Below are 14130 nucleotides of genomic sequence, written 5' to 3'. Positions count from 1 at the left end.
TTGAACATTGTTACCCCCTCCATTGTTTTCCCCCTACCATCCCCTCCCTCCCTCCCTTCCCCAAGGTTCTTTTTTTTTTTTTTTTTTTTTTTTTTTTTTTTTTTACACACACACACTTTTAATGAATTATTAGAAGGCAATCTCCTTTGTGCTTTCCTGGAGCTGTGTGAAAAAAAACATCATATCCAGCAGAGATGGGAAGAGCTCGTTCTTCTGGGAGCTCAGGATGGGCTTCAAGGAGGAAGTGGTATCTGAGGGTAGCTTTGAAGGAAGATTAGGTGGAGAAGAAGATGGCAACGCGAAGGGCTGTTGCAAGTGGGGGTTCTGGATGGGACTGGTGATCAAAGGTGCACATGTATTCTCTTCTTCCTTGCTCTCAGCCCTGGGCACATCTTTATGTCAGAAAGAACAGTCACAACCTGGAGTCCTCACTCCAAACCTCTCAGGCGGGCAACAGTCGCAATTATACTCATCAGGAAGCCTGGGAAACTTGTCAACAAATAAAGCCCATCCTTCCCCCCCGTCTTCCAGACCTATAACAATTTAAAGAGAGATCTAGGTTAGGTACAGAAGGACTTCCAGCCAGCACAGTTGATTAAACTATGGAACTGATAGCAAGAGAGGAAGACGGTAGAATCTTCTTTAGAACCAGCTTCTGGCTCATGGACTAAGCAAGAGACTCACTGGCCAGGTTTCCTTCCAGTGTAGGATGGAGGTCGTCAGGAATGCGCTGAGCGGGTTGGGGTGTGGGCCTGAGGACTCAGGACACCCCCAGCCTGGGCCCCTACCTCATTGCCACAGTCTGTGCATGGGAGGCTCAGGGAAGCACCGTGGGACCACGCCAGCTACCAGGAGGTGGAAGTGAGATGCTGCCCTGTGTCATCAGAGAGCTTGTGAAGCCTTTGTACTGAGCCTGAGGCTGGGCCAGTGCCAGCCAGACCCTCTGGCTCTGGGCAGACTGCAAGGGGGCCCCATAAACCTTTTTTGGGGGGTATAGTCTCCCCATCAGTTGGAGAGGGCCTATGTGAGCTTGTTTCCTTTGGATAAGCCTGGGGGGCATGCCATCCCCCCAACTCCAGGGAGATTTCTCACGACAGACAAGGATGGAGCCAGCCGCAGAGGAGTGGGTGCATTTGGGGAAGGGGTTAGAGGAAGAGACAGCCCCATCGTCCGCAGTGCTGGACGTCTGCAACCACGGGTTGCCCTGCGCTGCCTCCTCCCTGACTGTCTTTCTGAGGCCATCACATTTCATGTACACCTTTGCCCGGTTCACCGACAGGCCTCCAGATGGGTACTCGAGCCTCTGCTGAGCACCTGAGCCTCTGCTGGGCACCTGTGCCCCTTTCCTGGGCCAGGCACTTGGGCTCTTTATCCCTGGCAAACCTCACCAGGAACCTGGGTTGCAATGAAGGGTCCCGGTCCCAGTTCTACAGAGGAGGAAACTGCCTCCCAGACAGTCTGACCTTTTTCAACAAGCATTTAAGAGATTAAGTAACTTGGTTAGCTGGGGGGGAGGATTTGAACCCACATCTCTATGACTCTATAGGGTTCGTTTTTCCCATGATGCCTTGCAGCAGCCTCCTCTGCGTGCTCTCTGCTTCTGTCCCGGGGAGAGGCCTGGGAGCAGAGGCGGAAGATGATCTCACAGTGACTAAATGGGAGGCAATGGGAGGTGGAGGGGAGGAGAGCGTGGTGGTGGAGACACAGCTTCTGCTCAGACACAACAAGAGTTGGCAGACGCAAAGGGTAGAGAAAGAGCCACTGCCCTTGGGGAGCCCCCACGGGAAGCCCCTGGCTAGGGGGTGCAGTGGGGAGTGGCAGCCTGGGGCTGGGTGAACAGCAAGTCCTGAAGTTCCATGAGCCAGCAGTGGCTCATGGGGCCCAGGGGAGTCTTTGCTGCTTTTTCAGTCAAGACTGGTGCTCAACCACGTGAGTCACAGCTTCACTTCTGGATTTTTTGCTGGTGAATTGGCAATAAGAGTCTTATGGGCTTTCCGGCCAGGAATGGCTTTGGACCTTTGGATCCTCAGGTCTCAGCTCCCTGAGTACTTAGGATTAAGGGCGTGTGCGACCAGCACTGGGATTTATCATCCATTCTTAAGTTCTAGAGGGAGGTTCTAATTGAAAGATGACAAAATGCCCTATGCACAGTGGCTTCTGTAAGAGACAGAAGAATGTCACTGAAGGTGGTGCTGGGGCTTCAGCACACACACGCACACGCACACGCACGCACACGCACGCACGCACACGCACACACACACATGCACACACGCACACACACACCACAATAAAGGCAAATGCTGAGGGCAGCTGGCCAAGAGCATACAAGTATGTCCTGTCATGTATCAGATTATTTCTAGAACCTTCTACAGTCCTCAGGCGGGGTGTTCCCCACTCCAGCTAGCAAAACAATTGAAAAACAAAGCAGATACAGGAGCCTGGCAGTGCTATGTTGGCAGCAGGCTATTTGAGAGCAGCCACAGTGGGTTTTCTGGGACTCAGCGCAGAATTAAACCTGTCCACCAGACACAGAGAATGCACCGGAAAGTTCCCACCTAGTCAACAGGCAGGTTGACGAAGATTAATTTTTCAGAAAATGCAAATAAATCTCCACTGTGGAAAGGAGGGGAGACACGAGGAGCAGGGAGGAGAGGGGAAAGGGAAGACAGAAACACAATAAACAATGTCTCTGGGGGAAGGCGGGCAGATACTTTGTACTCACATAAACAGAGGGAGGGGGACACTGGAGCCTGGTGTCCATGGCTCATAGTTGTAATCCTAGGTACACAGGAGGGGAGATCTAGAGGATCAAGGATCAGGGTTCAAAGCCAACCACAGGCAGAAAAAAAAATTGAGAGACTCTAATCTCCAGTTAACTAGCAAAAAGCTGGAAGTGGAGGTATGGCTCATGAGAGAGTGCCAGCCTTGAGCAAAAAGCCAAGTGAGAGCTGAGGTCCTGAGTTCAAGTCCTAGTACTGGTATGTGTGTGTATGTGTGTGTGCGCGCGTGTGTGCACAAAGAGACTATAGACATGATTAAAGTTTATGATTAAGTAGGCTTATGATTAAAGATTAATCACCCGCACACATGTCCAGGAGCATTTGAAAATAACACAAAAGTTACTGGGCACATGAATAGAGTCTTGTTTGGTTCTGTCTCCTGCAGTAGACACCACTGGAACCTCCTAACAATTAAGACAGTCAGAAAAACCACCCTGTGAGGGTCAGAAAGCCCCTCACAGTGATGCGGCCATCCCCCACACCCAGAACACACCACCCCCGCCAGGAGCACAGGCAGATGTAAGCCTGGCTGCAGACAGGGAGAGCTGCATGGCGCTGGGACGTGGGGTCCCCCAGAACCCCCGGGGAACGTGCCCTGTGTCCATTAAGGGAGGTGGGCCCGGAACGTTCCTTCAAAGGTCAGAGTAGGGAGTGTGTGAACCAGGGCCACCTGCGCAGGAGCCAACTGGCCTGGCGGGGTGACGGCGAACGAGCGAGCGAGCGAGCTAGGTGTGGAGCAGAATTTCCAGGCAGGAGATCATTTGGCAAGATTAAATAACTCTCCTATCCGAAGTGATTTCTTCACTGTGGGTATGAACCTCTAGCATCATATATATGGGAATGTCATACGTCCTGAAGTCTGACTGTGTGCCAGCATGGAGCACAAGTATCTTAGGTACACGGTTTCTTTGCATGCCTAGAGTTACTCTGTGAGGTGCCTGGTAGCATCTCCATTCTATACATGTGGAAACGGAGGCAATGAGTGATTAAGGGATTTCCCCACAGTTCTGCAGTCCATAAGTTGGGCCTGCCAGCCTGCTAGCACCGTAGGTCCAGTCTCCTTGCTTCCCTACACAGTGTGATACTGAGATTAAGTGTGTTCTCAGCTTTCTCATCTAAACCAAGAACAGTCATAGTATTTATTTCCCAGCATCTTGTTTAACTAATAATAATAGTAAAAAGCCAGATGCTGGTGGCTTACACCTATAATCAACTACTCAGGAGGCTGAGATCTGGAGGATCAAAGTTTGAGGCCAGCTGCAGGCATAGTCCACGAGACTCTGTTTCCAAAATAACCAGCAAAAGTCAAGGCTAGAGGCATGGCTCAAGTAGTAGAGTGCCACTTGAGTGAGCAAGCTAAGCAAGCAGGCAGGAGGCCCTGAGTTTAAATGCCTGCACTGGCAAAAAAAAACAAACAAAAAGACTGAAAATATAGTGAAGACCTATAGATCACTTAGGACAGTCTCAGGCTTATAGAAATCCTCAGTTATTAATACTTTTGGAGGAATGGGACTCCAGGACTTGATTTCTCTTCTCTCCCTGTGCAGCAACTTATCTAGGTTTACACCAAGTTAAGTGGGCTACAGAGACTTCTAGAAAGGTTCTTATTTATTTCTTGGCACCCATCCTCAGACCTAAGGCCCACCACTTCAGCCAGCCATGGAACACTAATAAGAATGGGATAGAAGAACCTGTTTGCTTTCTCCCCTCTTGCAGGCCGTGCTTGATGCTTTAGGCCTGATGCTGAGGTATCAGCTGTTTCCTATTTGTGGTCTAGGCAGCGGCCCCCATCTCAAGGTATGGGTTAGGGTTAGAGTGAGAGCAGGTTTCGTGAGGAGCAGGGCAGGGAGGAGCAGAGATGTTTAGCGTTCCCCACCCACCGCTCAGCACTTGGTGCTTTCTCCACCAGACAGTTCCAGGCATGGCCTCATCCAAAAGGGTTCTGGGACTTGGCTAGGTCGGGCTCTAGGATTGACCTGAGCCCCTGGACACATCCTGGAATGTTCCTCTCACCCCAGGTGCAAGGTGGAGAGCAGAAAGGACGACAGAGGGAAAGGAAGGTGTTTGGGTCATTTCCCTAACCCCCGGGGGCACGCGGGAGTGGGCGGTGTTTGGAGATGTGGGAGACTGCGGCGGGTGGATGCAGATGCTGCCCAGGCTGAGCACTGACTAGCGGGGTCTGCTAGGGAAGTGCTCCCAAGAAAGAGACCGGCCGTTAGCTTATGCCAGGCTCCAGTCTCAACCCTTTCCAAGCAATAGCTCCTTAAACCCTAATAAAGCTACAGAAGTAGGTTTTCTAATTCTTATTGTACGGATGAGGACACTGAGGCTGCTTAGAGGTCAAACTGAGGTTGATGTGAGCCACAGGCAGGCCACAGATTCGTGCAGATGCGTGTCTATGTATATGTGGTTTGGTTTGGTTTTCAGACCGGGTCTTAGAACACTGTCTAGGCTGGCTTTGAACGATCCTCCTGCCTCTGCCTTCCTGGTACACTGGGATCACAGGCATGCCCCACCACACCCAGCCAGGGCTCTATCTTATTTGATATTACTGAATCCTTACAACAGCTGGGTGAGGTAAGCAGTATTATTCCCCTTACACTGTTGGGGAAACTATAGCTCAGAGAGATGAAGTAACTCGCTCAAGGTGGAGCTCTGAAGGAAGACAGACCTGTCGGACTTTCCACCATGCCGACTGTCTCTGAGAAGGAGAAGAGCGCCCACGGACAGGACGCCACCTGGGGCCCCTCATTGGATGTGTCGGGTACTTTTCCACGTTTCCAGAACCTTCTGGCTCACGCCACCCGGCTCCTGCAGACCTCCCGTGGCTGGGCTGGGGACGGCAGAGATGGTATCTGCGCCGGGGAGGGCTGCCAGGTGAAGGGTGTGGTGGAGAAGAGTTCTCACCCGCAGAGGGTTCCCGGGCCTGGGAGCAGCCGCCTCCCAGGGCTGTGCGTGAGAAGGAGGTGCGTGCGGGAGGGGAGCGCGGCTTGCACGTGTGTGTGCCTGCAGGGCAGGGGCGGCCCCCGCTTTTCCTCTGCCCCCGGGGACGGGGCTGTGCCTCTACTTCCCTGAGAATCGCAGCCGCAGCTGAACATGAACTTTGCCCACCTCAGTCCTGCAAGGAAGGCTAGCTATGGCGGCAGGCCGACCTCAGGGCTCCGGGGCTGCATCTACAAACCCATTTCGCGTCCTGTCCCCTCCCAGGCCACTTTCCATTTTATGGCCCTTTACTTGACTTTTTCCTTTCAAGATAGGAGGGTTGGAACTGGGAGCCTTATGCGTATTGGGCCGGTGCTTTCCTGTGGAGCCATACTCCGGCCCTGGTTTTCACTGGTTATTTTTAGGATAGAATCTCCATTCCTGCCGAGACGTGCACCTCTGCCTTGCTCGGTCATTCCTGGAATCCCAGGCGAGCACCATCGCATCCAGTTATGAGCAGAGAATGTTTTCTGCTTGGCTGGCCTTGAATCTTGATCCTCCTGTTCTCAGCCTTCCAAGTAGCTGGGATTGTACGTCTCAGCCGCTGGCACCCGGTGGTTTTGCTTGACAATTCACAGAGGACTTCTTTGAGCCAGTAGGATTTTCCTGTCATAAGACCTGGCTTGTTCTGATGTGACTGAAAGGGGAACTTGAAGAAGAGGCTCAAATGGCACAGTGACTTGCAATTAAGTGACAAAAAGGGACTTCATGCACTCACCTTTAAGTAATGATCACCAATGACACGCCCGTCAATACTGGCCCCTGTCTGTTCCAGCTTGTTTCATGCATCTTGCCCCCTCCCCCTCAAAGTCCCTGTAGCCCTCTGGGTAGTCCTGGGTTGCTTGTGTCCAGGTCAGGTGTGGGACTTCGCTCCCTCTTCCTTGCATGTCTCCCCTGCCCTCTCTGCTCCCAAACTCTGAGGTGACACCATGCTCTGCTCTGCTCCATTGGCAGCCCCTTCCTGGCCTGGCATCGTCTGTATGTGCCTGTGGACTTGGTTGGCATGGATCGCGGTAGGCTGTCCCTGGTTCTAATCCTGCAGGGCACAGGCTGGATTCTAACCTCAGCCCTGTCGCAGAAGCTGTCTTGTGGTCGCTCCAGTTTTCCAGTCTTCCGTTTCTTCTCTGTAAATGGGAGAGAAATAATAAGATAAAAATCATGTTGTTGGCCAAGCGCCGGTGGCTCACATCTGTCATCCTAGCTACTCAGGAGGCTGAGATCTGAGGATCACAGTTCAGAGCCAGCTCAGGCAGGAAAGTCTGTGAGACTCTTCAGTTAATTGCCAAGAAGCCAGAAATGGAGCTGTGGCTTAAGTGGTAAAGCGCCAGCCTTGAGTGAAGATGCTCAGGGAGAGTGCTCAGGCCCTGAGTTCAAATCCAGAAATGAATGCAACTTTCTAAGTTTACAAATAAGACTTATAGATTGTTTCTGGACAATATAATATATATAAAGTTAGGATTTTGGTTAGTGATCATATAGTGCTGCATTATTTAAAGATGTTTTTACTTTTCTGTTCCCCTATCAGTGAAAAGTTTTGTTGGGATGAGGGCACAGAGGCGCACACCTGTAATCCCAGCTACTCAGGGGACAGAAATCAGGAGAATTGGGATGTGAAGCTACCCCAGGCAGACGTTAGTGAGACCCAGTCTCAACCATCAAGCTGGGCATGGTAGCACGTGGCGCCGTGTAATCCCCATATGTGTGTGGATGGAAGGCACAGATCAGAGAACTGTGGCCAGGTTGGGAGACAGTGAGACCCTAACCCAAAAATAGCTGATTTGAGTGGCGGAGTGCCTGCCCCGTAAATAACAACTGGATCGTTGCTGTCCAGTGTTCATCCATGCCTCGTTGTCTTTCTATGTCCATGATTCTGCTGCCAACTGCTTTCGAAGGATGAACCCACAGTGTGCGCACCCGGTGCGCAGATGAGACCCAGCTAGGCCGAGGCACAGTGAGGCGTTTGTGCAGCACGTTTTTACTGAGCAGGCTCTGTGTGCACGCACGTATATGGATAGATGTGCATGTTTGTGCACACATGTGGTGAGGGAGAAGCCGAGCTTCATGGGCTTCAAATGCCGAGGTTTCCCACGCATGTGTCAGCATGAACCCTGCTGCGCCCGCAGCCAGAGATCAAACGCCTGACTGATAGGCTCGCTGGGGCACTTCCAGGCAGGAGCGGGAAGGAGAGAGCCATTCTTTGGAAAGCCGCTTGGCAGGGGTGGCAACTCCTGGTGGCTCTGGCTGGGCCAGAGGGCCCTTGCCTCCTCTCTCCTCCATCATCCCCTCTCTCCTCCATCATCCCCTCTCCTTTATCATCCTCTCTGTCCTCCATCATTCCTTCTCTCCTCCATCATCCCCTCTTCCCATCATCCCCTCTCTCCTCCATCATCCCCTCTCCTTCATCATCCTCTCTGTCCTCCATCATTCCTTCTCTCCTCCATCATCCCCTCTTCCCATCATCCCCTCTCTCCTCCATCATCCCTCTCCTTCATCCCTTTTCCCCCTCCATCATCTCCTCTCTATTCCCATCATCCCCCTCTCCTCCATCATCTCCTCTCTCTTCCCATCATCCCCTCTCTCCTCCATCATTCCCTTTCTCCTCCAATTATCCCCTCTCTCCTCCATCCTCTCCTCTCCTCTCCTCTCCATCATCCTCTCCTCCATAATCTCCTCTCCCCTCTCCCCTCATCATCTCTTCTCTCCCCTCCAGCATCCCCTCTCCCCTTTATCCCTCTATCATCCCCTCTCCCCTCCACCATCTGCTCTCCCCTCTATCATCCCCTCTCTCTTCCTATCATCCTCTCTCCCCTCCATCATCCCCTCTCTCCTCTCCATCATCCCTTCTCCCCTCTATCATCCCCTCTCTCCTCTCCATCATCCCCTCTCCTCTCCATCATCCCCTCTCCTCTCCATCATCCCTTCTCTCTTCCCATCATCCCCTCTCTCCCTTCCATCATCCCTTTTCTCCCCTCTATCATCCCTTCTCTCTTCCCATCATCCCCTCTCTCCTCTCCATCATCCCCTCTCTCCTCTCCATCATCCCCTCTCCCCTCCATCATCCCCTCTCTCCCTTCCATCATCCCTTTTCTCCCCTCCATCATCCCTTCTCTCCTCTCCATCATCCTCTCTCTCCTCTCCATCATCCCCTCTCTCCTCTCCATCATCCCCTCTCTCCTCTCCATCATCCACTCTCCCCTCCATCATCCCCTCTCCCCTCCATCATCCCCTCTCCCCTCTATCATCCCCTCTCTCTTCCCATCATACACTCTCTCCTCCATCATTTCTTCTCTCTTCCCATTATCCCCTCTCTCTCCCCCCCCATCATCCCCTCTCTCCCCCCACAGCTCTCTCCTCTCAGGCCCCCCGTTAGCATGGGGGAAGGCGTGGGCAGGCTGCATCTGAGGGGCACAGAAAGAAGCCAAGAGCCCCCGAGAGAGGAAGGTCTCCAAATGCACAGCAGGGATGGGCACTAGTGGCTCACGCCGGTAATCCTAGCTACTCAGAGGTTGAGGATCATGGTTCAAAGCCAACCTGGGCAGGAAAGTTCATGAGAATGTTATCTCCAATGAACCACTAAAAAAAGAGTCAGAAGTGGAGCTGTGGCTCAATTGGTAGAGGGCTAATTTCGAATGAAAAAGAGACAGCACTCAGGCCCTGAGCTCCAGTCCCAGTACTGACACTAAACAAAACCAAAAACTCACAGCAGGGCTGGGGATGTAGCTTAGTGGTAGAGCCCTATGGTGTGAGAGGCCCTGATCTCCATCCCTACCACTGAAAAACAGCACAGTCAGCCTTCATTGGAATGGGGTGCTCGCAACCCAGTTCCCCGCACCCAGGTTGCCTACTGCCCCATCCCAGCTCCTGTAATATATTTTTAGAATGTTTGCACGAGGGACATTCCAGCTCTTTCCAGATCAGTTACAAGACACACTCTTCCTCACTGCCAGGGAAAAATGTAGCAGTGGGGGTTGGGGGGAGAGAGAGAGAGAGAAAAAAAAAAAAAACACCTTGCCTGTAATTGAAGGCAGGTTGGGAGCTGTTCATACTTTGAAATGCTCCTTCTTGTGAAATGTTTATGAAACACTTTCCACAAACGAGTTATGCAACTAGGACAACAGCTTTGATCATTTTCATCACCAGTGATATATTCATTAGTGTTGGATTGTTTTCCTCCCCCCTGAGAGAGGGTCATGTGAAAATGCCCTGGGGCAGGAACTAAAGAAAAGTCCTCTTGTCTATGACCCCCATTGGCCAATGGACCCTTAAGAAGGAGGCACAAGCCATTGCATGCGGTCCAGTCTCCTCTATCTGTGGGACAGTTGTAGTATTATTGTCTGGTGGAAAGAACATGGTGTGTGTTGGGGGGGGCGAGCATTGGGAGATCATGGTTTGGGGGTTATATCTGCCTCTTGCTATATAACTTGCATCTCTGCGGGGTTCTGGGAGGTGGGGAGGCAAGCCCCATGCTCAGGGGAAGAGGCCAGTGGGCTCCACACTCCAGGACACGCCACCTCCTCCTGGAGACCCCTTCCTTCCAGAAGGAAAAGACTACTTTTTTTTTTTTTTTGGTTCCGGTCATGGGGCCTGAACTCTGGGCCTGGGCGCTGTCCCTCAGCTCTTCAGCCCAAGGCGAGCGCTCTACCACTTGAGCCACAGCGCCACTTTCCGGCTTTTTTTTTTCTTTTTGCTTATGTGGTGCTGAGGAATCGAACCCAGGGCCTCAGGCATGCAAGACAAGCGCTCTAACCACTGAGCCACCTTCCCAGCCCCAAAAAGACTACTTTTTAAGGCAGGGGAAGAAGTCACAGAGTTCACTGGGATTAGCAAAGATGATCACCCGCGATTAGCTTCTCACCTCCCTGGTCACTGCCCAAGCCTCCCCGTGGGCAGAGAAGATGCTACACCCACAAACCCCAACCCACAAACCGTGTTCGGTCAGGAGGCCGGGGCAGGCCCTCTGTGGTGGTTCTCGTGCCAGGGGTCTGGCCGACCCAAGCAGTTCTTGCGTGACAACTCCTGGAGCCCCCGGGAGAGGACCTTCCCCATCCCAGGCAGGCTGCGGCTTTGGTTGGGTTTTCACAAGTACGCGGGAAAATCAGGGCTCCATCCAATTCGCCTGCGGGCTTCACCTCAGAAGTTGTCAGGCCCTGACGGAGGGCTCCACAGCCAACGCCCGAGCCTGGCAAGCTCCCAGCTTTGCCACTCAACAGCTGTGAGAAGGGATCTTTTTAATTTTTGGATTAAGACTGACTTTATTTGTAATTTCCTAGTGTCTTAGTCCCAAGGGTGCCCAAAAAGTATTTCTGCAGGCAATATTTGTCAGTGAACCTTCTCTTCCTAGCCTAGCTCTGGATTTTCTGAGCACCACTGACCAGAAATCAAGATGTGTGTGTGTGTGTGTGTGTGTGTGTGCGTGCGCACAAGCGCGTGCTGGCACTGGGGCTTAAATTCAGGGCCTGGTGCTAGTGCTCTACTGCTTCTGCCATAGCTCTACTTCCAGGTTTTATTTTTTATTTGTTTGTTTTGCTTGCTAATTGGAGATAAGAGTGTCACAGAGTGGCTTCAAACTTTGGTCCTCAGATTTCAGCCTCCTCTGAGTAGCTAGGGTGACAGATGTGAGCCCCCAGCACCCTGTCCAAAAATCAAGATTCTGGAACCCGGTGTCTGGTGCTCATTAAGCAAATACCACAAAATGCCATTCCAGCGAGCGGCACCTGCAGCCCAGCGAAGCCCAGAACCCGCACCTTCATCAAGAAGAGTCCTTTCTGTCTTCCAAGTGGTTTCATTTTTTGGGGGGGGGGGGAGGGGAAGGGATTATCATTAGCACATCAGTAATTATGAAAAGTAGAATAAAAGATCAGTGGACTGGGAAAAAAAATCCTAAACTAAATGACAACAAACACAACACTTTAGACAGTCACGCAGGAAATTTCCAGAAAGTCTCAGATTGCAGCCTAAGGACCTTTCCACTAGCAGGAACTGGGAGGTGGGGGTGGGTGTCTTCTCCCTCCCCCCCCCCAGAGAATGTGGGGACCACTGATCTAGGAAGCAGATGAAAGGCTGTGCTTTCTTTCATGATGGCCCTGGTTTGTGCAGGAAGACTTGGTTTGTTTCAGGAAGACTTGGCACAGTGCCCAACAGATAGCTGGGCTGGAAGCAAAGCGCATGTTTTCTAGCTCTGTCACAGCTGCACCTTCTTATCTCTGCGTGCGCATAATGAGTCTGGAAAAGAACCTGCCACTTGCCTCCACACCACCTCCCCAGCTCCCCCGGGCGGTTCCACCAGTGTGATCTCAGCTCTGGCTGGCCCACCCGTTCCCTCTGCCCCCTGCCTCCTTCCTTCCCCCCTGCCCCGCAACTGGGACAGGGACCGAGAAGGGAAGAGTGGTACGGTGGAACCCTGGCCAAAGGGCTTTGCCTCAATAGTCTTAGGGCAAACCTTAGGGTTGTTTTCATAAGTGTGTGTGTGTGTGTGTGTGTGTGTGTGTGTGTGTGTGTGTGTGTGTGTGTGTGTGTGTGTGTGTGTGTGTGTGTGTGTGTGTGTGTGTGTGTGTGTGTGTGTGTGTGTGTGTGTGTGTGTGTGTGTGTGTGTGTGTGTGTGTGTGTGTGTTTTACTGGTGGTGGTGTGCATATGCATGTGTAGGAATGCAGCACCTGCATGCTGTCCCTTAGTTCACACAAGGCCGTTGTTCTACTACTTAAGCCATTGGTCCACTTCTGGCTTTTTGCTCGTTCACTGGAGATGAGTCTGGTGGACTTCCCTGCCTGGCCTGGGTTTGAGCCTCAACCCTTAGATCTCAGCCTCCCAAGTAGCTAGGATGACAGATGCCAGCCACCAGCCCCTGGCTTGGTGATGGTTGTTTCGGAACATCTGCAAACAGTTGGGGATGGGGACGCGGGCTCATCATCCTACCTTTTCTCAGGAGGCTGAGACCGGAAGTTCAAGGCCAGCCTGGGTTATATAGTAAGACATCTTGTCAAGAAGAAAATAACAAGAGCCTTCCTATGAAATGGAACCTAGAATATCAGAAACTCGTTTGTGAGGGCAGAGCTAGAACTGCAGCTCTTCTTAGACAGAGGAGCTGGAGGGCCAGACCAGCACCAGGAGCCACGCTTTTGAGTCCTCGGTCCTTCTCTGCGCCATAGGGCAGCTTTCCAATCCCTCCTTCCTCTTTGCCACCAAGGCTCCAAAGTGGTCTCCTTCCATGAGCAGAGCAGTTTGTGAAGACTGCCAAGAGAGCCCTCCCTCATGAAGTGCTGCCGGCCGGCCGGGGCTCGTCTGTGCCCTGCTCGACCTGCTGTGTCCGAGTTCCACACCCACCCTGGGCGCCTGAGCCTGCGGAGCGCGGGGAGGGGGGACTGGAATTAGTCACTGCAGTTTAGGATTGAAAAGGAGGCAAAACTGGGCAGGATCATCCATCTGCAGGAAGGGGAAACTGAGTCCCCTGAGAGGCGGAGTGCGTGTTCCAGATTACCTGGGAAGCTAGGGGGAGGATGGGCTCAGTGCCTTACTGCGAGCACATGGAGGCGGGGCTTGTTTGTGACTCTTCAGATGACGTTCCTATGCTTATTGTATGTATATACCAGCGGCCCTGTGCGGGTTTTCACCCACATCCACCTTCTGGTTCAAGTACAGGTGTTAATCCCAAGGGCCATCTTCTTTCTTTCTTTCTTTCTTTCTTTCTTTCTTTCTTTCTTTCTTTCTTTCTTTCTTTCTTTCTTTCTTTCCTTCTTTCCTTTCTTTCTTTCTTTCTTCCTTTCTTTCTTTCTTTCTTTCTTTCTTTCCTTCTTTCCTTTCTTTCTTTCTTTCTTTCTTTCTTCCTTCCTTTCTTTCTCTTTCTTTCTTTCTTTCTTTCTTTCTTTCTTTCTTTCTTTCTGTCTTTCTTTCTTTCTTTCTTTCTTTCTTTCTTTCTTTCTTTCTTTCTTTCTTTCTTTCCTTCTTTCCTTTCTTTCTTTCTTCCTTTCTTTCTCTTTCTTTCTTTCTTTCTTTCCTTCTTTCCTTTCTTTCTTTCTTTCTTTCTTTCTTCCTTCCTTTCTTTCTCTTTCTTTCTTTCTTTCTTTCTTTCTTTCTTTCTTTCTTTCTTTCTTTCTTTCTTTCTTTCTTTCTTTCTTTCTTTCTTTCTTTCTTTTTTGAGGGTGACATGGTCTTGCTATATGTCACAATCCTCCTGCCTCCACCTCTCAAGTGCTGAGATTAAAGGTGTGCACTACCACACCTGGCTCTTAGTTTCAGCATTCTCATTTGGGTTAGACTAGTCCCCCACAGGAGAGATTCCAAGCTATCAGTGAGATCCTCAGTGTCGGTCATAACTGGATTTGAAGCCTCCACAATCTCTACAATCAGGAGTTCCCATGCACAGGGCTGGGG

General features: G+C 51.5%; 1 protein-coding gene across 1 annotated transcript in view; it reads left to right on the top strand.

Moving 5' to 3' along the window:
- Positions 1 to 14130, top strand: part of LOC138809576 (POU domain, class 2, transcription factor 3) — a 58640-nt gene that overhangs the window by 24906 nt on the left and 19604 nt on the right. The window lies entirely within an intron of this gene.

The sequence above is a fragment of the Dipodomys merriami genome, unplaced genomic scaffold, assembly GCF_024711535.1.
Source record: "Dipodomys merriami isolate MVZ:Mamm:240054 unplaced genomic scaffold, mDipMer1.0.p SCAF_103, whole genome shotgun sequence".
Taxonomy (NCBI): domain Eukaryota; kingdom Metazoa; phylum Chordata; class Mammalia; order Rodentia; family Heteromyidae; genus Dipodomys; species Dipodomys merriami.
This window is presented reverse-complemented; position numbering and strand designations above follow the sequence as displayed.